Consider the following 25,843-nt stretch of genomic DNA (forward strand, 5'->3'; position numbering starts at 1 on the left):
ATGCAATGTTGCATTATTTGTAATAAAAGTGCATATATTATGATTTGAGTTAAAGCTTCTTTAAATAATTTGCTATGATGTTTTAACTAAATGGCTTTGCTTTGCATATAATAAGTTGCTGTTATACTACTAATTGGTAACTACTATACATTTTTAAATAAAACAATATACCTACATAAAATAAAACAACTTTAACTAAAAGCGTAGTTGACAGGCATACATCTATTGTATGTGTCTAATCAAAAGATTTTTTAAAGAAAAGTCAGTACAATACAGGAAAGAGATGCAAAATAAGGGGTCCTGTTAAAAAAGGGGTTACTTGTTCAACCCTTTCATTTTTTAGCACACGCGCAAAAGGGTAAGGGGTTTGTTATCCAATGGCAGGGCAGCATTTGTCAAATTTTGAATGTATTTGTCCGGAGAGTGGCTCGGGTACGGAGCGGTGGTTGCTTGCTCTCCGGCCAAAAGCAGTTCCCCATAGGACCTGCTCCTGTCTACCTGTCTCACCCTATTTAAATATTATCCTGTTATGTCATCTGCATACTTAAACTTTTAACAAGTGTAACAACCATATTTATAAATGTAAAAATATTAACCAATATTGAAATTCCAAATAATTTTTGTTTTATCAGTAAATTTGTGATTGCAGAATTTGGAAGGTGTTGTGTGTTATGTTGGAGTATCTTTCATCATGAAGGTGAGTTTTATAATGTCAATACATGCTGTATCTATCTTTATGATAAAGTTATGACATGTGCGAAACTTTACATTATCAATACCTGTGTAAATATTACATCAGTACCTAATTCAGTAATGAGTTAACGACACAAAATAAAAAGTGTTTGATAAGACTCCAATTGAAAACCCATCCTATTTGAAAAACAAATTCCAATTAACTATACCAATTGTTCTAGTAAGAACTTTCAATGTAATATTAAATATAATAAAAATATAATTCTACAACATAAGTTACCCATTCCTCCATGTAAAAAATAGTTTAATGTGCACACCTGAATAATAAGTTTTATTCAGATGTGTTGCACCCCTGCTGTACTTAAACTACTAAATTATTTAAAATTATATTAAGTTAAAATTAAATTAATTAATTATTAAAAAAAAATAAAAAAAAAATTGTATTAAGTATTTAAAATTATATTTTTACATCTACAAAAGTTTCATTAGTCGTGTTTTAGTAACGCGTAATAGCTGTACCTTTTTATTTAAACATTCTAATTTTTCGATAAGTCAAATTAACATAAGTACATAAGTTTACGCTTATCTCCCTTGAGGTTAGGGGTGACTACAGAATACCACTTATTACAATCCTGACCCTGACACATCACTTTCGCTTCTTCTATAGTGAAATTAAGAAAATTGAAATGTATCATAGAACTAATAATTTACTTCATCAACAACCGAAGCATATCATTACTTATTTGCTTATAAGTTTTTAAACTTACCAATCCTTCCTGATGTAACTTTTATTTTATTTAATGTTTTATTATATAAGCTGTTGGTGTACCTTTTTTATAAATAAATAAATAAATAATCAATACCTAGCAAGTATGTCGAAATTGGTTAGAAGTCTTGGAAGACATCTCATAGAAATAAAGTTAAACCTAAAATATGAGGCTGGGTATTATTTCCCAATGTTTTTGTGTATTTTCCTTTATTCATACTCGTGCATGTTTTTGTGTACAATAAAGAATATAAAATTCGTCAGATCCCTCCATGCCATTAGTCCACCAAGCAACCATCCGAGTCGATAATCTCTCGCGGCCCCTACTTAATTATCACACATTCGCGGGTAAATCCGAGCGTTTCAAACATAAAAAGAATAAAATAATAGTGGTGGCGAAGTGCGCGGAGGCACTCACGTCATCCCTCCATTACAGCATTGTCCCGCGACAATGGTGATGGAGAATAAAGAATCGTGGCCATTAGGTAAATTTCCTTATTCATTTTTTTGCGTGACACCCCCCCGGCCGGCGGCGGCGGGCAGAGCGGTAAAAAGCGGCGAGCGGGAAGGAGCTATTTGTCATGCGGAGTGGACGCTCGGACGCGGATGCTGCTCAAGATCTCAATCTTGCGATGCGTCAAGACGCTTTTTGCGCCCTAATCGATTGGGGGTGGTGCAGGTGTTTGTTTTGGTTCCGTCAAGAATTGGTTTTGTCCGTAATAAGTATGTTCTCAGAAAAAAAACAATATTGGTACCTACCTAAGTTATCTACGTATTATAGAATCCTAATTGCGAGCTAAATATTTACACGTATTTAACTTTAAATAATTCAAGTATTCGAAAGCTGACTAGATTATCAATACAATACAATAGGTTGGTAGGTGCTGAAGTTCTACGATCAATGATGAACCTTAAAGTGACATTTTATAAACCTATAGCTCTTGAAACTAGTATAGTTGATAGTTACGTGGACTGAAATGTTGGGGAAGACGCAATTCTTCTAAATTGACTTTCGGGACATACCCAGATAAACATTCTACAATTCAGCATTGATGTAATAAATAAGTGAAAACAACACATTAAGTCTTTGTTTTGTAGCGTGGGTTTTTTTCATCTCGCGATGGATTGCTGACTAGACCAATTGGGAATATAGTCGTGAGTTTACGTTAACTCTTTACATTATCGAACATAAAACATACGAAATAGTAAATTAAAAAAAAATAGAACCTTGTTTACCTGTAATATCTAAATGTAACGGATGCAGCGCTCACGGATCTCATTCACGACATATTGAAGAATAGCACATATAGTATAACTCCTGAGAAAGTATCTGCGGCTGTCATCAATAATGTATTATAGAAAAATGATTTCAATTTGGGGAGTGAGCGGTGGAGAGTGGATGCATTATTCAGCTCACGGTGCAGGCGAGTGTGGCACGCAGATAGCGTGGACGGGGCCGCATGCCGACAGTCCGCCGATCGCCAGGGGGCCTTATCGGAAACGGCTTACGGTGACCCCATGCAAACTCCCTAATGCGACATTGCTCACCGGCCCTCACTACCCTCCTCCGATCGATCTCGATGCAAACTCGCCACCCGGGATAAGGGATCCCGGTTTTGTTTCTTGCTCGTAATTTTTTTATTGCTGCAACATTATTATTGTTATGGCGTATTTTGTAACAGAATTTGTTTGTGATTGAATGGATTTTTTATGAAATGTACTTACATAACAGTATTTGGTCATTCTTATAGATAGATAGCTGGGTAGCAAAATAATCTATTTTTATAGTATTCTAATTTTAAACGAATAAGTTTCACGAAAATCCTGGGACCTTCTTTCATGATATTCAAGAAAAAAATAACTCCAATTTATTTTCTCATGAAAAAATTAAGTTGCCTTATATTTGAGCGGGTCGAATATTTGGTGGCTGATCAAAAAGTCCAATTCGGTTTTATATGCCACTGAATACTGAATATTGAGCGGCGAGCGGTCGTATAATACATATTTTGCAACGAGATACTGTGGGAGGTGGGCGAAGGCGCGGGGCGGGGGCCGCCCGGTGGCCTACGGAGCTTTGAATACACTTATATCACTACACTGGTACTATGACACAATTTGTATTCTGCTCTATAAAGGCAACTATGTCTTAATATAACCAGAAGATGGTCTACAGAATATGAACATGTGAATGAACAATTACCTGTAAACAGTACGTCACCAGCGCTCTGTTGACCCTGGATCATCAGAGTTGTATGCTGAGGCGACAACCCTTTTACCTGTAATTTATGTTTAATTTGTTTGGTAATATGTTGTTATAGTCGTTGATGATAATACGAGTACGTATATTATGAATATAATTAGTTATAGGTAAATCAATAGGTACTTTATATATCTATCTAGGTTACAAGAGGTAAAGTTTTTTTTTTATATTCCGTAATATTTATTTGGTTATGCAAAAAAATAGCCACATTATTATATACCCAATTGTGCAATAAATCATCGATATACGTAATTATTGCTGGTGAGAAGTGAGTGTATATAGTACTACTATACAAGTCTTCGTATTCTTTCAGGGACACAGGCGTGGTGCTAAGTTATGTGTTGTTTATGTTAGTTCGGCAGCGTCCCTGTTAAGTAGGTTTATTTATTTGGATCAAGTTTATTGCTTCCAGTCACTCCTGTTCTACCCTCAATACTTCCCTATATTTATTCATAGAGCAGCGCGTGTTTTTTACTCGGTCATAAATATTAAAGGCGCCCCGTGCCACTAGGATTTTCAATTCGACAGCGGCGCGGATCCCCTTAGATTTTAGGCTTTCTCTCTTTCCGCGGATTAGAGTGGTTTGATGTATGGCCGTGGGCGGCGGTAAATCAAATTTTGATTGCTATTTTCTTTGTGAAAGTCGGGTCGTCCGGCGGGACGCGCTGTAACGCGGGTTAACCGATCCCCAGGCGCGCGCCGTCTTATGTGGATTCCACTACATTTTGTATTTCTTATTCTTGGATTGACATACTATCTACCTCAGTTTCTTCAATATGTATTGAAATGAAATAATACATTGTTACGTAATTGATAGAAAAATGAAAAATATTTTGTATCATTCAAAAATGTTAAAACTTGTATTCCTTTCGGGGAACTTTATAAAAGTAATTCGCCCTCGACGACACAGCTGGAGGCTACTCATAAGATTCCCTCTCAGGGAGCTTTATTGATACAAATTTAAGTTTACTTAGGGCTATCGGAATCGAATTTGCTTGGATAAGTAGATTTTAGTGGAATAGCTCGGAGCTAGGCCGCGATGTAACCGCTTGTGTGATCCAATTGCGGGGCACTCGGAGCCGCTTCAAACTGATGGAATCAAATTCAGCCTCCCTTTAAATATTTGAACTGCTGACCCGCGGGGTGGCGGGCGCGGGGGTCGGGGCTCACACAAATTACGGCTGTATGTGTTGTTGTTGAGGGGACTGTTTGCAGAAATGGTTGCTCGACTAGAAAGCTATTGGTAGAGTATAGTACAGTTACCTACATTTAGTTAATATTTCTGCAATATTTACCATTCGCTCTTAATTCTCGTTTGTAATATTAAATCATGTTTATCTTACAATATAATTAGTTATAGAAAAGATACTGCAAGCATTGGGTCTCATTGGTGGCACCCACATACGTTATGGCGGGCGCCACGTCAAGAGGCAGAGTGGGGGATGGGGCTCCCACCTCCGGATAAAAAAGGGATCTGGAGAAATTCTCGACCCTTTTTATACTAAATAGATAGCTAACACGGCCTGAGTGGAGTTTCAATAGATGCTTTCTCGGCGGAAGAAGCGACCTGTAAAGAATCGAGTCGAGGGGCCAGTGAAAAACCGTGTTATATACCGGGCTCCTTCCTCACATGTAGTGCGTGTCACACAGTTTTTCCTTTTATTTTTTACGCGCGCCCTCCTCAGAGGGATAAGAGGTGGAATTCTTTTTAAATTGGAAATGTTTTCTAAGAGGATTACGATTTGCGGAGGTGTAGGTATTGGGAATAGGGATCGTGTTGCTTAGATATTTTATGTTTAACGCACTTAATTTTCTTTTGAGATTTACCGGATTTCGTTTATATTGCCTACAGAAACGCGTTTCCAATTTGTGTTCTATTTACTTGACGACGTCTCAAGTGGAATCAAACTCCCACGAGGCATTACTACTTCCGTGAATTTTTTGTTCAATATTATTAAGTAGCCGACAATAGCGTGAATATCTCGAATGACCATTACGGGCGCGTGTGGAGTCGGAGTAATGCGAGCTCTGCAAAATGGCCGGAAAACGAATAATTGGCAAAATGTAAAGTTGCTCCAGCTCAAGCTTATTGCAATAGTAGCTTTTGTATGTTGGTAAGAACGTGCATATTTCCGTGGTAGCAGTAAAGGCCGGGGCGATGCAAAGTGCAGCGCTTGCACGCGACCATCCCTCACCGCAGCCGCCGGGGCTTATAAGTTTAAATTTTCACGACGCCCCCGCCTCGCTTTCAGACGTAATAGGGTGTTTGCGCAATTTGAACGGCTTTGTTGCTGTGTTACTTGAGTGCAAGTAAATCTTCCTATAATGCTTTTTTATTTTTTACTATTAAGTATTTTAAAACTTAAGTATTGATGGACTTAGACTGGGTAAGATTTCAATAGCTTTTTGAGAAGTCTTGGATATTGTGAATCTATTACTCACGACTTAATTCCCAATTGGGCTAGTCAGAGGTACATTCATAGCAAGATGAACTAAGTACCTACGCTCCACTAAGCATCCTGTTAGGTCGTGGTCGAGCCAACTGTGTTAGTAAAATTTGCACTTAAGATAAATATAATGGATTCGTATAACCTAAGTACGTTAATTATACTCAGAGATGCTAAAAATAATTACATTTTACTTTGTACACCCGAATGGTGGCGGCGAGCTGTCACAGATGTCCGTCACCCCGGGGCCGGCACAATGACTATTATATCGCTGTCGCGCGTGACAGGTGGCCATTTGTAAATAAAATACGCACAGGAGACTCTCCACCCCGCGGCGAAGAAATAGGCGGAAATGTCAGTTTAGCTGCGGCAATTTCTAAGGAATTAATAATGTCATTATAAAATTAGCGTTTATCGACTACGTCATAATATGAAGCAATAAAAACTACGCATTAGTAAGGCTGTGGCTAATAGGTAATGTTGACACTTAAAAGGTTCTCTGCTATAGTGCAATATGATGTCGAGTTCTTATTGTCATCAGGTGTCACCGTCGAAAATAAAGTTAGGTTTATAATGCCATTCTCCCATTACGACTACATCCTGGCGGCACATAAAGCGGCTGCCGAAGACATCGGTCATTTCGCCGAATGTGAGCACCATTAGGAAGCGGGCGCGGGGCGGGGCCACCGTGCCTCCAGGGCTGAGTTACAATTCTGATTTTGACATCTATTATTCAGACTATTATAGTAGGGCCAAAACAAAAATAAGTAAGTAAATTTTGTAAGCTGTGCTTGGGATGTCTTTATTTAGGAGAATTTTGTAGTAAAAGTAATTGGGTTTAGTATGTAAAATGTACATAAAATAATATTTCCTAGAAAATATTTTACGATGGGCTGTTTGAGCCACGTAAGTTAACTCCTTCGGGATATTTTCATTCGTTTTTTTACGGCAAAGTATAAAATATATTCGCGTTGCATTATGGAGACGCATCGCTTGGCATCACAGCCGGCCCTATGGTAATAAAAGAAGGTATTATAAATCGTAAGGGATATATTGTCCACGGCTATTATAGTCAGAATGTCCGCGAGGCGTGTCGTAGTTAAATCTTTTATTGTTTTTTCATGACACATATACATCTTGGCGTTATAATTTTCGTTTATGTTCTATGGGTAATAACGGGGTAATAACTTCGAAAATGAGTTTCATTTAACTAATACTTATTGCAGAGAATAACATTTTAATTACTTTACGCAATGGAAATAAACAATTTGTTAATTTAATTTATGCACTAATTATACAATAGGTAACACCGAGGCCGAGGGTAGAATACTGCGTACACCAACACGAGCGACGCGATTATAAGACGGCTATAATTTAATAAAAAAATATTATAATTATTGAGAGCATGTTATGTGCGATATTAATGGGGCTAACGTAATTGCATTGAATGACATAAAAACCATAAGTATAGTTACTAATTTATATCTTTTGTAATTTTATACACACTATATTGAACAGAAAGGTTAATTAATGATATTTGTATATTTTATAATATCAACTCATTACAATAGGGCAGTAACATGTTTACTTAATTTTATTAGGTTTTAAAAACTATAAGATTAAATCAAATAGGTACCTAGATGTTAGCTTAAAGTAGGTACCCACAGCGTAGTAACTAGTAAGTAATCTGAAAATAAATCTATGCTTCAGCAGCGTATCCAAATTGCAACAATATGGACAGAATAATGTTTTTGGCACAACAAGTGTGATCATCGAGAATCTTTGTTTATAAATATGACACGGAAATAAAGATAAATGTTCGGACTAATTGTAAAGAAAACAGGATATAGTTTAAAAAAATGACTATCTATATATTTCGGAAAATTTTAATTTGCATGATACTTGAGTCCCTATCTGCCCAATAAAGTGTAGTTAATTCGTTCAAGAATAAAATAATACATAGTAAGTGACGATATGAGTTCGTTAAAATAAAATCGTGCGTGCAACATTTCAGAAATTAAATTGCGTTCTGCGTCTTTGTAAAGAATAATTCAGAATCTTTCCATGCGCTTCTCGTATGACAATAGGGTTCTATGTAAGTGAGATCGACATGCTTATAACCTGAGAAAAATATTCTTTGTGTGCTCATTTTTTTTTAATTTAACAAAAAAGAATAAACATATACTTGTAGGTACATAATATGAATAAATAATATTTGGTTTTCATTCGTATACTTACAAAAGTAATAACTCTTAATACTTAATACTATAGAAAATGAGAAGATTATGCTATGACTATACATAGCCAGAATATTGGCGAATGATTAATCAAAATTGTCTGAGTGCTTATATAGAGATAGCAGCAAAGACAGAGCGGTGGTAAACGAAAGGGTTGTAGTGTGTCGCGCACGCATTACCCGTAAATGATGGATGGCGACCCGTCTCCCGGTGACTTGATACCGCCATTACCGTCTTTCCCGTCTTTGTAAGTATATTAGTTCTTCCGATGACAATCTCACTAACTTTTTGAACATTCTCTAGTCTTCCATCACTTATCTATCACCATCTATTACCGCGCTAAAGGGGAATTTTGCTAATACACTCTTTTTACTGGCTTTAGTACGTTACAGAATATCGTGGATCATTGATATTATGTTATTGGCGGTATATTGTGAATGGTTGAAAGGCACAATAGCAGTGACCCGCGAGCGGGCCGCGGCGGCCGAGTCAGCGTGACTGGCGCTCGCTCCATCAATCAGTTATATTATCATAAAGTTGGTTTATGAAATTGGCTGAAGCGCCGGCGTGATTAATATTTCAGCCATGACTGACGGCCGGGCTTGCTTGTGTATCTAATTGTCCCATTTACGTGTTGTTCAGGGGTTTCAAATGTTACTCAATTCAATATCAAGAATAAGTTTCCATATGTACCTAAATTAACGGTGGTCGCACAGAACCGCGACTTGTGGAAGAACATTAGGGAGGCCTTTGCCCAGCAGTGGGATCAAATGAGCTAGTATCATTAATAATAAAATAATAATTTAATTGCGTATGTTAACTTAATTAAGTGCAGTGACGCCCTCGTCTTTTCTACCTTCCTAAGGTATCTCTATAATTTTAGCATCAATCTTAATCCCTTGTAGAGTAAGATAATGTTTAGATTCTAAACGTTAGTGGTTGCTGATAGTTGAAAATTAACTTGAAATAACAATTGACTACAGTCACGACCGTGGTAGCATGGATTGGTTTTCTCATGGTGTCAATCTTAAACATCAGTCGTCAATATTCAGGTACACGTCGTCATTACTACATGTCTGTTTTGGGTATTTACGGATACTGTTGTTTATAATACGTACGCCAGTAAATATGTATGTGTTTAAATATATTCCAAAGTATATTTGAGTAAGCTTATATGAGTTACTCCAAGTCACCATTTTTTATCGGGTCCAGTGCCAGGGGTGGACGCAGCAAACAATCCATTAAAGCTGAAAAAACACTTGAAATTCAGCGACTCATACAATAAACATCGCGGGAGCGCGGTGTTTTTGCGTCGCGCGAGAGCCTCGCCTTTTTACCAAAGCCCGCTCTAGCCGTTTTTGTCTTCGCCCAGATAAGCCGGGGACTGGAAGAGCTTTTTATTACACTGTCGAATCTTAAACGTGTTTTGATAATCTGGAAGATGGCAAAAGATTGTTCGAAACGAAATCGTCATTTCCATGCACTCGTTACTTTAAAAATGATTCTGTGTGTAATAATTTTGCTTTTTATTAATAACTGTTGGTCGTAGTTTTTGTGGTAAGCTCCAGGCTTACGGAGCTTGTCATTTTGCGCATAAACTGGCGAATATTTTACCCGTGAGTCGTCGTTGTCAGGGGATTTTGAGCGGCGGCCGAAAAAATGGCCGCGACTTATCTCGCTCGCGCGTGTTTTAACCCACGCTAAGCGTATGAGATGTTTTATGGATGTGCGCGGGACGTAAGCTGGAGTGAGGAGCACCGTGTGAGCCTCCACTGTCACGAACACGATGCTTAGCAAAATGTGATTAATCACAATACAAATATGTGGGATGTTATTCTTTCTTTCAAAACTGTACGTAATAAGCTCGAAATTTTAATCAAGTTTAAATAACGATTTTTGAATGTGACATTTGTAGATTTGACTCGTATAGCATTCACTAGGTACTTGGCCAGACCTCTAAATGTGAACCTGTGGTGTTTAAAAGTACCTCATCTTTGTACGAATGTATCATGTTTGTGAATTCAAATATGCATTACATTGCGCGTCCCTACGGACACATAGTTTCATTTCTTAAGCTCTGGGAAAATTCGCATGTTCGCCCCCACGCGGCTTGACCCCCGAATAGAGCAGGGGGAACTTAACATTCACTACATACCCTGCTTATCACGCATTCAATGAGAAATTCTCCACGTTTCTGGGGGAGACTTTTGAACAATTGTGTTGGTAACATTCAGCTTAGTAGTACTCAGGGGTTTTCGCTGGCAAATACATCTCCTTATTTATTTTCATAAGGTGTTTACCTTAGTAGTTGCAAAAGTATTAGCAATAATTACAGACATATTCTTGTATGTGGAACAGAACTAGGTAAAAGTTTGAAAGTTACCAAAATTAATAATAAAAGTAGTGTAATTTAGCGGCAACACCGCGGCGGTGCGGCGGTGCGGCGGCGGCGCAGTGCGAGCGGGCACGGCTTAACGACGTCCGACATCGTTTACGTATAATGAATGGCGCTTTTATGTCCTTCCTGCAGTTTTATGTGCACCGCGCTCGCTGGCCCTGAATAACGGATGGCGACCACAATCTTTGCGCATTACTTTTAGGTTACCTAGATGCACCGTGCCAGACAAAACTTTCATGTAGAATTATGGTTTTATTGTCGGTTATGTCGTCCTATTGCTAGCAAAACGTGGTAAGATAATATTGTTTATCATCAGATAAACAAACATTGAGATAGTTCATATGGAGTGAAATACGGAGATGCAATTATTAGCATATTGCGGAGGGCCGAGCGCGGCGGGGGTCCGACGCGGGGTGGTCGCGGAGCCCTGCTGCTAGATAAACACATCCCGGTTCCGCTATACAAACGAGCTCCATTATTTTTATCAATAAAAATTAACCATGCGGAATGGACGCTGAAAATTGGCAGGATTTGTAAGATAAAGAAGTAGTTGAAAATTATAATAATATTAATTACGCTAAACAGACAGTAATGCTTAGAAAAGATAAATAGCTGAAAAAGAAGAATGATAACGTTTATGGAGCGAGCTCGTCGGCGAGCGTCGTGCGTGCGCGCAGCCCGCGCCGCTGCCCGAGCGCCCCGCCGCGGGCATAAACTACGACTTTAATTAGCGCTAAACGCAATTAAACGCGCATGCCCACTCCGCGCCTGAACGTAACCGATACGTCTCGCTCACAAAATTTCATTGATTTTATGTAAATAAATGGTATTAGATACACTCTGTTATCTAATAATTTGTAATCGATTAAACGTTGAGCTCACGATCCGAAGGCCCCGGGTTCGAATCCCGGTGGGAACATATCACAAAAATCACTTTTAGATACCTAATTTGGTTAGGACATTACAGGCTGATCACCTGATTGTCCAAAAGTAAGATGATCCGTGGTTCGGAAGGCACAAGCCATGTCAGGGGCCTTTGGCGGCTCAGTAATAACCCTGACGCCAGGGTTGATGAAGTTGGTATTCCACCTCACAACCCTCACGATAAGAAGAAGATCGATTTAACACGCACAACTAAAGTATTTGTTATATACTAACATATTTAAAAAAAATCGTATGCTGTCATACTTTTGCGTATTAACTGAGCTTTCTTTAAAATTAGCACTATACTGATACTTGATACTTCGATAACCCCCTTCTCGTTATTGTACTTAGGTACATTTGAATCTGTGATTTTAAATAATTTATTCAACGTGAGATTTTGAAATCCGTTTCAATCTTTGTAAGTTTTTTCAAGTTCATATTACTCATTCTGTTCAATTTCAGAAAATGTCCGTACTAAAATAACTGCTGTTGAACAATTTCAATACGGCCTTGAATGCTGTATTGAGTATTCAACGGAGCGAGACCTCTGAAGCTTGAGAGGTCCTTGTTACTTATTCACACTAACTAGAATGAAAATTACAACGAGGACACTAAGGGGATATAAATCTACATTTATGCCTCTTGACTATTTTAAATTTTCACATTTGAGTCTGGTGTCAAGCTTGGCATGACCAGAATAAAATATGAAATTGATACTGGTTTAAAACAATGTACGCAAATTACATATTTCGTGATGTAAGTACTGATACAGATTTCATCGGTAGTAACCTATAGTAATACCGCCGATAATAGGAATGAGTTTTGACACCGGCGGTTCGATTAGGGTAATGCAGCGGCGGTCTGCGGCGCGGCTTTGTGCGGGCCGCCACCGCAGCCCCGCGCCCGCGCAGCCCGCTGCCCGCGCGCATGCCTGACGAGCCGCGTCAGGGCTTCCACACTATAACCTACATTCTTAATACCTAGGTCGTGAAATAATTTTGCATTTAGAAAGGTTGCCCTTTTGTCATAGTTCTGTTTTGATTTGGAATGTATGAGCAATTGTTCTTAATTGCAGTTTTCATTAACACGTCGGCGATACTGCTCACCACTTAATTATCACGTTGGTCTAACAGTAAGCTCGGTGAGGTGTGGGTACTTAGTTCATCTTGCGATGGATCTGCCTCTGACTGCGCCAATTATAATTGTTTTTCAGTTTGAGAAATGTTAGTCATAGTTGTCCTTAGATTGAAATGAAAAAGACTTGTGTACCGTAGTATATCTGGTACATTACTGTAATGTCCTTGTTATTTTCTTTAAACCCCTCTCTCTATTTAATCATAGCTGGCGAGGAGTAGGTGTATTCAATTCTGCTTAACCCTTCGGGAAAGCAAGCGAGATGCTATGTATGTATGTTATTTTATTTCTACTTTTCTGTTAGAATGCTTGTACGTAAACCTGTAGATTTCCAGGGTGTGTATGTAATCGTGGTGTTCCGTCTTGCAGTAACTCAGCAGCAGCAGACGATGCGCATTAATCGTGAACGTGAATACTTTCAGATCAGTCATTAACCGTCGCAGGGCTCTTTGAAGTGGCGCTAATTAAGGCCAATGTAACATTCCGCGGTTAGTTTCTAGATTATATTTATTCGGTGCGCAGGAATGGCGCGCGGATTGCTGCGCCCCTGGCTCTTTACGGCGCCGACGTCAGCTGTCATCCATCAGTCTGCGACAACGCGCATGCGCATACCGTGCACACTGCGGCGCTCGCGCACACAGCCACCTCTATACTCGTATGGTAAACAAATTCAAATTTAACGGTACAATGCTGACGGAATGCAACAAAACAGTAGCGGTTTGCATTCCCGCTCGGACTGGGTCAGACCAGCCCCGGTGACGGCGGTGACAAAAAAGGAGCGCGCTACTTAGAATGGCATGCGCCTAATAATGATCGGCTTTTACAGAGGGGAGATAGTAGTCGGCGAAATTGTTGAATAATTTTTATAAAGGCCTTGATCTTCGTTTGACTTTCAAACTCCATAAGAAAATGTTTTTGATTTTGGTTATGTCTGCTGCAAATAGATACTCGTACAGGATAATAATATAAGCCAAATGCTTATCTGTGACAGCATCATGCTGCTACTAAGGTGGGTTGTAGCCGTTGTAGGTATACCTATAGGGGCCGATGAGGCAGTGTTCTTTAACGGTAGGTAGGTACTACTCTACATTGACAATAATCGACACGAAGACAGTTCTTAATTTTCATCTTATGATGTAAAACATAATGTTGAAGTTGTTGCTTTTCGATCTACGTCTCTTCCTCCTGTAAGAATTAAACAATTAGACTTGAGTTAACGTTTGTTTGACGTTTGTTCGTCTTGAGATATCCTGTGTGAAACTGAAACTACTGTATTAGTATATTTAATATTCCGTATCTTCTCTCAGCAGTCTGTAGTGTGCTTCATATATCTTCCTTTCGTTGAGTTTGCGACTTTAACTCATTTATTATTACTGTACCGGTTCATGAGCTCAGACAAAGGAACTGTGTTACCTACCTATTATTGAACATTTTATAAATTTATTTAGTTCTTCACTTAGATATTCGTTGAACACTATTAATAATCCAACGAATTTTATTAAAAATGGACATGATTGTTGTTCGTGATAATTGTTTTGGCGAAGACAGAACAATTTAGAGCGCGTGTGACCGCGGCCGCGGCGGCGGGCGCGTCGCACGTCTTATCCTCTAACATCAGTATGCCGCCGCCGCCGCGCCGCTCGGCCCAATTGCCTGAATTAGCATACTTTACCAGGCGCCGCCAAATTCGCCTTGTATCTCTGTCATCAAAGAGAAACCGCTCACAAGCAAGATCCAAAACTAACCTCTTCCACATAGAGTTCACAATCCTCGTCACAAGATCCGCCATCCTCATCGCATCAAGACAATAAAAATAATCCGAATTCAGTCTTGTTAGTGATCAAGAAGGTCGGTATTAGCTCGTGGGCGCTGGTCAAAGATTGTAGACATGAGGATCGTCAGGCACCGAACTCTGACCCGCGTGTAATGGGCGCAAATTGATCGTGGAGGCAAATTTTTCAACTCATTATGCGGGAAGAGCGATGAAAATGATCTTGAAGTGGTAGCTCTTATGGGATTATGCATTTGAATGTAATGGTGTTCGTGTGAAAAATTCTAATTAAGTACTTTATAATTCAGATAAAAATATCTTTGTGGTTGGAAGCGACTCTTACAAAACCAATGGTTACAATGACACGTGTCAGCTACTCCATAGTTAGGCGAGCACTTACATAACAGTGGTTATTAGAAACAAATTACTTACGTACAAATAATAACTTACCTACGTTCGATCATTGTGGTCTCAATTACAACACGTGCCACCTGTCTGGAGGCAGATTACGACCCAAATTGGAAAATGCCGTTAATACGAGGAATGCTGCTAATTAAGATTTGCTTTGATGACAAAGATATTCGAAATATTCCTTTGAACAAAAACATCCGTTGCTTAATTAGTATGTCAGTTGTCATTGATGCGATCGCTTCGGGAAAATCTCCAATCGCGTAATTAAGCGGCGATTGTGAGACGTTTGTGATTAATAGCTGATGCTAATGGCGGCGAGAGACGACGCAGCGCGGGCCCGCAGCCTTGGCACAGATGGTATTACTTATAATGCCATTAATAATATTTTAATACTATGGTAATCCGATAACCACTTTCATTAGCAACAATCCGTGTCACTTGACGATTAATGAATAATAAATAAATAAATAAATAAATAATGAGGACGGTTGCAAGGCTATACAGTTCACTTATACGGATTAAAACACAAGACTAAGTACGTGCTTATTTGAATTCGTTAGCTGTAAATGGCAACGCACTAATTTACTTTCGTCTTTATTACTTATGTTAATAATGCACTGTAAGTACTGTAACAAACAATAAATGCAGTGAATACCGCGGTGCAACGTAATAACTTCCTCCTGTTTCTTTTTCCTTTTAACAAACTACTTAGTGAAATTTGGCATTCATAAAAACAATTTTACGAGTCACGAATGTCAAGGATATTGAAGTGTCAGGGATGTGTTTATTGCTATTTTATGCGACACTCCTGCCCTTTACGTGCAGACATATTACAATGGATAATTTTACATGGAACGGTTTTTTGCGCGACTAAACACTCCATTGCGCTCTGCTTTCTCCTAATTAATGATAATGCGCGCTACCGTGCACCGTGCGAATGTGGACCCTGTGGCGAGGCACTAGCGAGCAGCCTGCCAACTGCCCCAGGACAAGGTGGCAACCTGTAATTTTGAATCCAACCTTTAATAAGGTCAAAGAAAGTATGAAGGTTAGGCTTAATGTCTGCACTCATCAGTTTTGCAGTACAAAATTTTGTAGAACCATTCAATTAAAGCTTGTTGTAGAAATATAAAAGTTCATTACTTTGTCCAAACCATGACATTAAAGGAACGGTAAATAAAAAAATACTGGAGGTGGTTTTAATTGCAGCGAAAGTTTGATTGGTGAATATAGTAGTAAAATGTATCTAGTAAGCAGTATAACGTAAGTTGTACAGTAATTGTTCCACGTTTGTAAGGTGTATGTGAGCGCGGGACGCGGGTAATGGAGAGCTGTACGAGTAGACGTGCACACACGCCGCGGCTCGTTTAAATTGTAGGTACTTTTAATAGTATTAAGTACTTATGTCGATACTAACGATGTCGTACTGACTACTTTATGAATTGAGTGTGGCGAATTAATCCCCATGTATTGAGAAGTAACTGCATTCTCTTCAGTAGGTAAAATGTATTTGATTTGTTAGTTTCGCATCGATTGGCGATAGCTCGGCGCTGCGCTGGGGTCCGTGGCCCTCGCATTGTGTCTCCCCTCGTCTCCGCTCGTGCCACCGCGCCGCCGCCGCTCACGTCGCCCGCTCTGCAACTTGTGCGAGCACACCCCGACAAATATTCCACTCCAATCTTGAATTTATAACGTTCCTCCTGAATTGATGCGGAACCAAGTTAGAAGCGCTATTTAGACTAACATTTATTCCGAATTGATGTGATTTTCAAAGTGTCATGTCACATTTCAAGTTTATTAGACACGAAATTATTTTTAGTAGAGTCAGAAACTTTATTTTAGAACGCAAAATCGTATCAATAGAATAGGTAGACAGTCAATCAGAGATTAGATCAAAGTTTGTCGAAGAGGGTCGCAACTAGCCAATTTTATCGACATCTAATTTAGAAAAGTACCAGAATTTAGTTGCCCGCTGGCAGCTATGTTTGCTCTTTAAGTTTGCAGTTACCCCGCGCCCGCGCCGCTCCCCGCCTCAGGCCACAATTTAATTATCAAATGGAGCGTTTTTTGCGAGTCGCGGAGCGTGTAAACACGCCGGTGCGATGCGCAGCGTGCGGAGTGACATGCTACCAGCCACCGCACGCCACCCACCAGTCCATGTCTGCTTATTTAGTATTTCTTACATTTTGATACTATTTTAACTTAGAAGTGCAACAAGTAAATGAATTCATTACAACGCGACGTCGCCGCGTCGATCACAGGCGTATCTAGCTTAAATAAATTGACTGAATACTTGCTTACCCACTAATTGTCAATAAAAGGTTGTTGAAAGTCCTTCATTACATAGTAGAGAACAGCGAACAGTATGTTTAGTTGTCGGAGATCGCTAACTAGCGACACAAACGCTAGTCCCTCGTTATTTTAAACAATTCGATAATGAGGCCGGGAGCCGCCGGCGGCGTCCACCGCTCCACTGATTGTACTACAAAGGGACGACTTTCCCCCTAATGAGGTTTCCTCTACAATCTCGGCTGAAATAAAAGAACTTTTGAAGCGATGTTTGCCGAAGGCACTACGTTTTGGCCCTTACGAAATAGTTAAACTATACATCACATGATTCACTAACTAGAATACTTATCGTGATTTTGCCGCTACGTTAGAGTAGTAATACTGTTATTTTTTTTATTTGAAGTTTTCTTTTTAATATATTTATTATTGCCGTTATTTAATATATTACGAAAAATTCGTATGTTTGATCAATAGAATTAATTATCAAGAATGACAACAGTGTCTCAAGCCAAATTATATACGTCCCCACTACTGAAACATATCTAAATAATGTATGTCAATGTACAAGAAGGTACGCACGTGACTTATCATATTCGCGTACCACGACCCTGCTGTAGGTATAGAATACCAGTCCACATCGTGTCAGCGAATCAAACGTCCCTGTTGTAAAGTGACACTTTAAAAAACCTGCGCCAGCCGCACTGCGCAACTTCGTACGCAAATCACCGGCCAATGGCGGCTCTCCGCGCGCTGTATGTAAATGTTCTATATTCAAATCAGTTTAAAATCAAAACGCGCATGCACGGGCCGCCGTTTTTTATTGGCAGTTGTTATGCAAAGGGTTCTTTAGGAAGTCGCTATTTGAGAAGCGCATGGCGCACTGAGAGTAGGGACCGGGTCTACCGCGAAGGGTGTACAACCCTTCCGCAACCCTTTTTTAGGTGCAGATGTTTTTTAACATCATGTTTAGTTGTAGACACGCGACGTGTAGTTTTTGACGCGTTTTTTGCTGCGACGCAAGTCAGAAGTGCTACAAAATAAATTTTGAAATAACAATTTGTTTTTATAATAATAGTCAGATTGAACACCTGGCGCTTGTACCGTGCTTTGTTGTAACTCTTTTGTGACTTGTAAGTTGTGATATTTAGTGGTATTGTTGTGTATAAAACGTGGAGCAATATTGATGTGTATGCGGAATGCGGGTAATTTCCTGCGTGTGACAAGATCAACAGCGTGGGCGGCAGCGGCGCGTGCGGGCGCGGCGGCAAACACTGCGCGACACCAATCAGCTAATGCGCGATATAGCGGTGTCATATACCACGCCGACGACGACACCGGAACTGCTGTGTAGACGCTGTAATGTACCCCGTCGTGCCTGTTTACAGGGTTTGTCATAGGTACTTAAATATACATGACTCTATTGAATAAAAAAACATGTCGAGTCGCATTGCCATTATCTTCTTCTCTCGTGTTGTTTGAGAGCTCATTAAACCTGGTGTCAACGTTTCTATTGCAAAAGTATTGCAATATTACAAACTATGGATACTTAATAACCTCCATCACCTATGCCTACCCCTTCGGGGTACAGGCATAATGCTATGTTATACGTAATGTTTGATAGGTACTTTGTAAACAAAATATATATTAGGAAAAACTTTTGTGGTTGTTGGTTAAAAAAAAAAATAAGTTCACGGTTTAGTAAGTACAAAACCATTTGTCTTTGTTATGTAATTATTTAGCTTCTTTTAGCAACACATGCTGTTAAGGGAAATAAATATGTTCATGTTCATTTAGTTTAGGTGACTTTCAGAAATACAGGATGTTAGTGACATCGTAACGAAACTTTGAGGGATGATTCAGACAATGATTCTGGGTCGATATGGCTCAGTATTCGTTACGATGTTACTAACACCCTGTATGTAAGTTTGAATAGGCAAATTTCGTTCGGCAAACGTAGAACATCTTTAATCTTTAAAAGGTACTTAACAAAAATAATATATAAATTATTTATGAACAGAACAAAATTGTGAATAACGTTTTTTTAGGGCTTTGTATGTGGGTAGGTACACCGTAACAGCCGTTCTAGTATTATTTGCCTGTGTTATAACAGACTAACTTAATAATTTGTACATTAAGTAATGGTTGAAGTTACATAAAGACTTGTGTAAAATTTAGTCCTACCCTAAATATCTCTGTAAATTGTTGGTACAGGGCACTGAGTAGATCAGGCAATACATTATCTCCCTAGCATTGTCCCGTATTTCACAGGGTCCGCTTACCTAACCTAAAGATTTGACAGGTCCAGTTTTTTTACAGAAGCGACTGCCTGTCTGACCTTTCAATTCGCGAAAGGATAACCAGCCCAATACTGGTTAGGTCACATACCTCTAAAAACCATTTCTCGGGAATGTATGCGAATATATCTGTTAGCAATTTTGTGAGTGCGATCGATTCTGTTAAATAACCGCGATACCATCCTAGTGTTGGTGCTTTTCGTTGCTTAAACGAATATTGCCCTATTTTCTTTCTGATTTTCACAGTTTGTCCAGCCAATGTTGCCTATAGTGGGGGGACAAATATAGAACATAAGTAATCGAGATCGTATAGGCTCGAGGTTGAAAAAATACTGATTGCAGTAATAATCCTATTCTTTTATCGCGTGCGTTGTGAGATGGAGTACCAACCTCATCAACCCTGGAGTCAGGGTTACTATTGAGCCGCCAAAGTCCCCTGACATGGCTCATGTAAGGACTAGGTACTTACTTAGATCAGTAAGTAGTAACCGGAACCAACGGCTTAACGTGCCTTCCGAAGCTCGGATCATCTTACTTTCGGACAATCAGGTGATCAGCCTGTAATGCTCTAACCAATCCACCAATAACCCACCGGGAGTCGAACCCAGGACCTCCGGATCGTGAGCCCAACGCTCAGCCACTGGACCTGTAGAGGTTGTTCTACTGTAGTTCATAATACTAAAGTCCTATTACACACATCATTATTGTTTTTACTTATTCAAAGAGTACAAAATCGTCGTATTATTTCTTACTTAAAATAAAAACAATCATCATCTAGCGCATCGGAGCAAGTTAAAAGGTTGTTCTGTAGTTACATCAGTATTGTGTTGTGTGAGCAAACAGCGGAAACATCAGTCGGAGACGTTTTTCGCGAACAAACATGGAAGCACGCGACACCACGCAAATATGTTTTTTGCTTATTTGCTTTCACTCACACTGTTTGCCAGGAATATTTTTTCAGCGAAGTCTTATATTACGAAGCCGGTGCATGAGAGCACCGTTACGGCTGTGCCGACGGTGGCATTGTCTAGCTGTTCATTTATACTCAACTATTAAAAAATGCATATTGAAAATGATAATATCAAGGCAGATTTGATGTTGATCGGATTACAAGTATTTTCTGTCTATGTATTTACAGGGAATGTAGAATCTTAAATCCATTGTTTGGTCGTTTATTATGAGGGTGTGGGGGCTGGAGGTGGGGGCAACCCTTTCCCCGCGCGCCATCCATCACGCGCGACGAGCGAAATGTATTTTAATCCAGTGCCCCGCGCCCGGCCGCTTCATGAAACGTGAAAAATGATCCCCAAGCGAACGCACACACACACACACACACACACACCCTGATACCCACACAAATACATATATGAAACATTATCTAAGGAGATGGAGTTAACTGCTATACTTGTGTTGGGAATTGGGAAGTTTTTAGTTTTCCTTATTCGGTTATCGTGAAGGAATGAAAGTACTTTTAGTACTTATCTCACTAAATATAATGATTTTACACTTGTTATGTCTTTTGACATTAAAAACATAAGTAACACGAGAAATAAAAATCATAATGCTAAAACAATATCCGTTCATAACTACATCAAGGTAACCTGTGTGCGTCAAGCTAGCGGCCTCAAAAAAAAAATGGGCACGAAAAAATAATTTGACCATACCAAAAAATAGTACTCTTATTGAAAAAAATAGTACCTGTTGTAAAAAAATTAGTACCATCACGGTTCTGGATTTATAGCCATGTTTTATTGCACTTGCTAGCTTGACGGTGAGCGAAATTTGGCGAGAGTTAACGACAAGGTCTTTCGCTTTGATTTAAACGCCAAAAAATATAATAGTACTCACCCCCTGCAAAATACCGAAAGTAGTACTTCAACGGTTCCAAAGTTATAAAGGCAGTTCTTTGATCCCGCTAGCTTGACGTTTTGAAAATACCTATTATCTGGGGAACGCTTGCATACTTCAGTATGTAACTAATGTCAATAAACTCGTATGAAATAGTACTCCCTACCATCATAATTTTGATCCGATTCTCTTTGTAGAAATGTTAAAAAATCATCATAACCTATGCCATACATTTGTTGTTGATACAGTCACGTAGACAATTACATAACCTCACAATTTATTCGTAAGTATTGCCATTTTGGAGGTCTGCCCTACCATTTCTTTGCACTTCAGAGTGCTGCTATTACAAAAAATTCCTATTGCATACACCCATATGCAGTAATTTTAATAGAAAATGGCTGCCTGGGTCTAGTTCTTATCGAAAACAATCTGTGATTTTAATACATCATAATACATTTTTAATCTGCTGTTTTATTTTATAATTTATACCTTCATGTTGAATTTGTTACGGATCGAAGTGTTAATAAACAATTTGCAGTATTTGTAGAATAACTCAAAGAGTTTCAACAATGATATTACTTTCATCTGACAACCCTGGCACTTCACCAATTTTTACCCAAAAATGGGGAAAAATACTGAAATCTGACAACATTCTTGACCATGTGTAATAATTTTGTTCGCGACTGTACTTGTCTTGATAAATGTATGACATAGGTTATAATGACTTTTTGACATATTTCTACAAAGAGAATCAGGTCCAAATTATGATGGTGGGGAGTACTATTTCATACGAGTTTATTGACATTAGTTACAAACTGAAGTATGCAAGCATTCCCCAGATAATAGGTATTTTCAAAACGTCAAGCTAGCGGGATCAAAGAACTGCCTTTATAACTTTGGAACCGTTGAAGTACTACTTTCGGTATTTTGCAGGGGGTGAGTACTATTTCGGTACCATTTTTTGGCGTTTAAATCAAAGCGAAAGACCTTGTCGTTAACTCTCGCCAAATTTCGCTCACCGTCAAGCTAGCAAGTGCAATAAAACATGGCTATAAATCCAGAACCGTGATGGTACTAATTTTTTTACAACAGGTACTATTTTTTTCAATAAGAGTACTATTTTTTGGTATGGTCAAATTATTTTTCCGTGCCCATTTTTTTTTGAGGCCGCTAGCTTGACGCACACGGTAACCTTACGTTTCTACTCAGTCAATTTAGATTTAGCAGTGCGCATAGCGAGCTCGTGGGAGGTAGGTATGAAACGAAGTTTTATAGTTTGGAGCGGTCCCGCGGGGCGCAGATTTCCCGGCGTTTCCATTAATCATACAAAAATTGTGCGCTGGGGCTGGTGAAGATACGCGAGCTCAGTGGAGCCAGTCACGCCGCACTCGCAACAAATTCCGCGGAAAACGCACCATTCACGCGCATCGGGCCGGAGCGAGTCAATGCATGAGTGATGGACGCCGGCAACGATGATAAACTGTCCCATCTTTACAACAATTTTGTATTAACTCCAATGTAGGCATGATTTACTGAACAACGGCGGCGTGACGCAGCAACGTAAAGAAGCCAAATCTTTTGTTAACGCCCGTGCAAAGATCAAGTATTGCCGTATCGATCGATCTATTAGAATTCATGACATCGGAATAGTGAATGTCTAGGCAGTAAAATATATGCAGGTGCTCTACATTTTATGGCTCAATAGAAGCGGGCACGGTTATGGCCCATCCTGTCGTCACGGCATAATAATATCATCGAACAGTCCGTATCTCCCGAATTACTAAAACATCTGTCCCGGAAAATTCACTCTCGAGCCGCGATAAACGGCCGGGGGTAGATAGAGAAAAAACTGCAATAACGCGGTGTCATAACAAAGACGCGGCAGCGGCCGATAATACTATGATTAATACCCGGCGTTATCTCGAGAGTGCAGGCCGCGCCCGCCTCCGCCGAGCTGCTGCCGACGCCGCGACCTGCGACCCTCGTCCACCCACACACGGGTGAGACTTGCCTGCCACCAGCACCGCCCGCCGCGCAAGACGCGGCGGAGCCCGCACCAGAGTTACGGATTTCGCATAATGCATATTATATCGCGGGGCGCGGTGCGGCGGCGGCGCGGGGGGAGCGCGTGACCGCACGTCTTTTGCACGCGACAAGCTCTCGACATTTTTTTATTATTATTGCGCTTCGATGGAATTTATTCCGGGAGGGTCGGTAATAGAATAGCGGGCACGCTCGTTTGGTGCCTCACGGTTTGAATATGATTTTTAAATCTGGTAATGGAGTGTGCGAGCCTTTTTAGAGTTATTTTAAGGGGCGAGCGCGAGGGTCGCGCTCTTATGTCGTGTCGGGGAAATATAATGAAGGGGCAATAATTAGTTTCCCGGGCCATTGCGCCGGGATTAAACAGGCGATTAATAGCACGGCGATAAACAATGTTAATCTTAGCCTTCAGGCGCAGGTGCGGTGGCGGCGCATTATCAATTAATTGCGGCGAGATGAGGGATACCCGCCCCCTCTCCCCCTTCCTTACGCCCCTCTTTCCTCCGGCCGCTGTCACGTGCACTCATGTCTTATGTAAATAATATTTCCCAGATGTTTTATGTGTGATGTTATTATGTTTGTATTGCATTTCCTACAGCATTTATAGGGAAACTAAATTATTTTCCTTCACTCTCCTACCAATGCTTTTTGTCATAAAAACGTTTAATTATCATTTGTATTTCTTTTCTTTGAAGGTATCGTCGTCACTTCAACTTCCAGACTCTCGATCCAGACTGCTCTACAAATCCACATTAACATGTCTCTTATATTGGATCTTATAACGAGGGTAATCATTTGTTCGACTCTTTAATTACTTCATTTTAAAAGTTTTTGTAAAGCATTGTTATTTTTTTAATTTCAGAAGAATTTAAGAAAAAAGAAGAAAAAGTATCACGCATCAATTTTACCACGCGATTGGTAAGTGTAGCCTTCTAAACGGTTTAGTACCGTCGTAGCACGGCGTAGCGGTGTGCTACGCCGTTCTACTTTATAATTAAGTATGTTTATGTGTGTGTTATAATGTCGTTTTCAGAGCGCTTGAGTTGTATGAAGAGCTAACAGTACCTACTATGGCGAAGTGACCCCCGGCGTAGCAACTGCTACGTTGCTACGAATTGCGTAGTCGAAATAAGGTGCAAATTGTTTAATTTTAGACATATTAAAATTTTATGATTGTGCCTTTGAATGCATATCTTGTGGATGTTTTAGTGTTTTTTAATGTATATTTATATGTATTTGTAATTAAAAGTAGTTCTGAGCATGCCTGGTTTTAATTACTTTAAGTAATAATAAGTCAATTACAGTTACATAGGTAATAACTCATATAATTTTATTAAAACTGACTCAGCGCTGCACAAAGCCAATAATTGGACAATAAAGTGTCGCAGAAATGAAATTTAACTGCGAATAAACTTGTTACCCAGCGCGCGTCGATAGTTGAGCGTCTATACATCTTTTCTTCGCGTCCGAGTGTGTGTAATGTCGCCCAGCGCTCTCTCCTATAACTCAGCCAGCTCAGTGAGACCCCTCGCGACGCATTCTCCTTCCTCCGGAGTCCTAGGGTCAAGACAGGCGGCGGCGGCGCGGCTGGTCAGTTTATACTGGTGATGTCTCGTACATATTTCTGCAATTGATTAGGCGGGGGCGGTTGCCATGGCGACGCGCTGCAGCAGCCCCCACCCCCGCTCCCACCCCGCGGCGCGGTGCCGTGTGTTCAATCTAATATAAATGTTCTTTTGTTCATAATATCAATTGCTCCTTATCAAAACGCGATTTATACATTGTAAATACAATTGCTTACAGAATTATCTATGACTAATAATAGCTGCAATGATCTATAATTCAGTTTTACTCTCCATTGTAGTCGGCATGATGGTTACTTAGAGCATCGTAAAGAAACGTCTGCCAATAGAATTGATGGTTGGCTTCGCGTGTGAATGGTGAAATTACTGGATGGCATTGTGGTGGTGCGCGGGCGTCGTCGGCGGTGGCGGCCGCGGCAATATGTCAGGCGGGAGGGGGCGGCGCTACCTGCTCTCATTAATTGAAATTGGCTGCGGCCTTAATTACACCGACGATTGTCCTCTAAAATAGGAGCGAGCGGAGCCATCCAGTTTCAAGTTAATTTCCTCGGCGGAGGCTAATCCAGCGCCTAATTACTGCACCTCCCCCACCCGCGCCGCCCCCCTCGCCGGGAATTGATTCCTCGTAACGAGGTTTGGCTACGTGATTGCTTATTATAATGAGCGGTTTAAAGGTCATATCGGCAAGTTGGTCGTGCTGTTTGATTGTTCTCAGCGACATTTCGTGTTACTGTTGGGGTTCATT

At 40.0% G+C, this 25,843-nt stretch overlaps 1 long non-coding RNA gene across 1 annotated transcript; it reads left to right on the top strand.

Moving 5' to 3' along the window:
- On the top strand, nt 1–24,754 carry LOC126368531 (uncharacterized). Its single transcript, XR_007566595.1, has 5 exons — nt 1–136; nt 650–697; nt 24,211–24,302; nt 24,378–24,433; nt 24,549–24,754. It is a non-coding gene; the product is annotated as an uncharacterized LOC126368531 (long non-coding RNA).
- Nucleotides 24,755–25,843: the final 1,089 nt, after the last annotated feature.

This window comes from Pectinophora gossypiella, chromosome 7 (genome assembly GCF_024362695.1).
Source record: "Pectinophora gossypiella chromosome 7, ilPecGoss1.1, whole genome shotgun sequence".
Taxonomy (NCBI): Eukaryota; Metazoa; Arthropoda; class Insecta; order Lepidoptera; family Gelechiidae; genus Pectinophora; species Pectinophora gossypiella.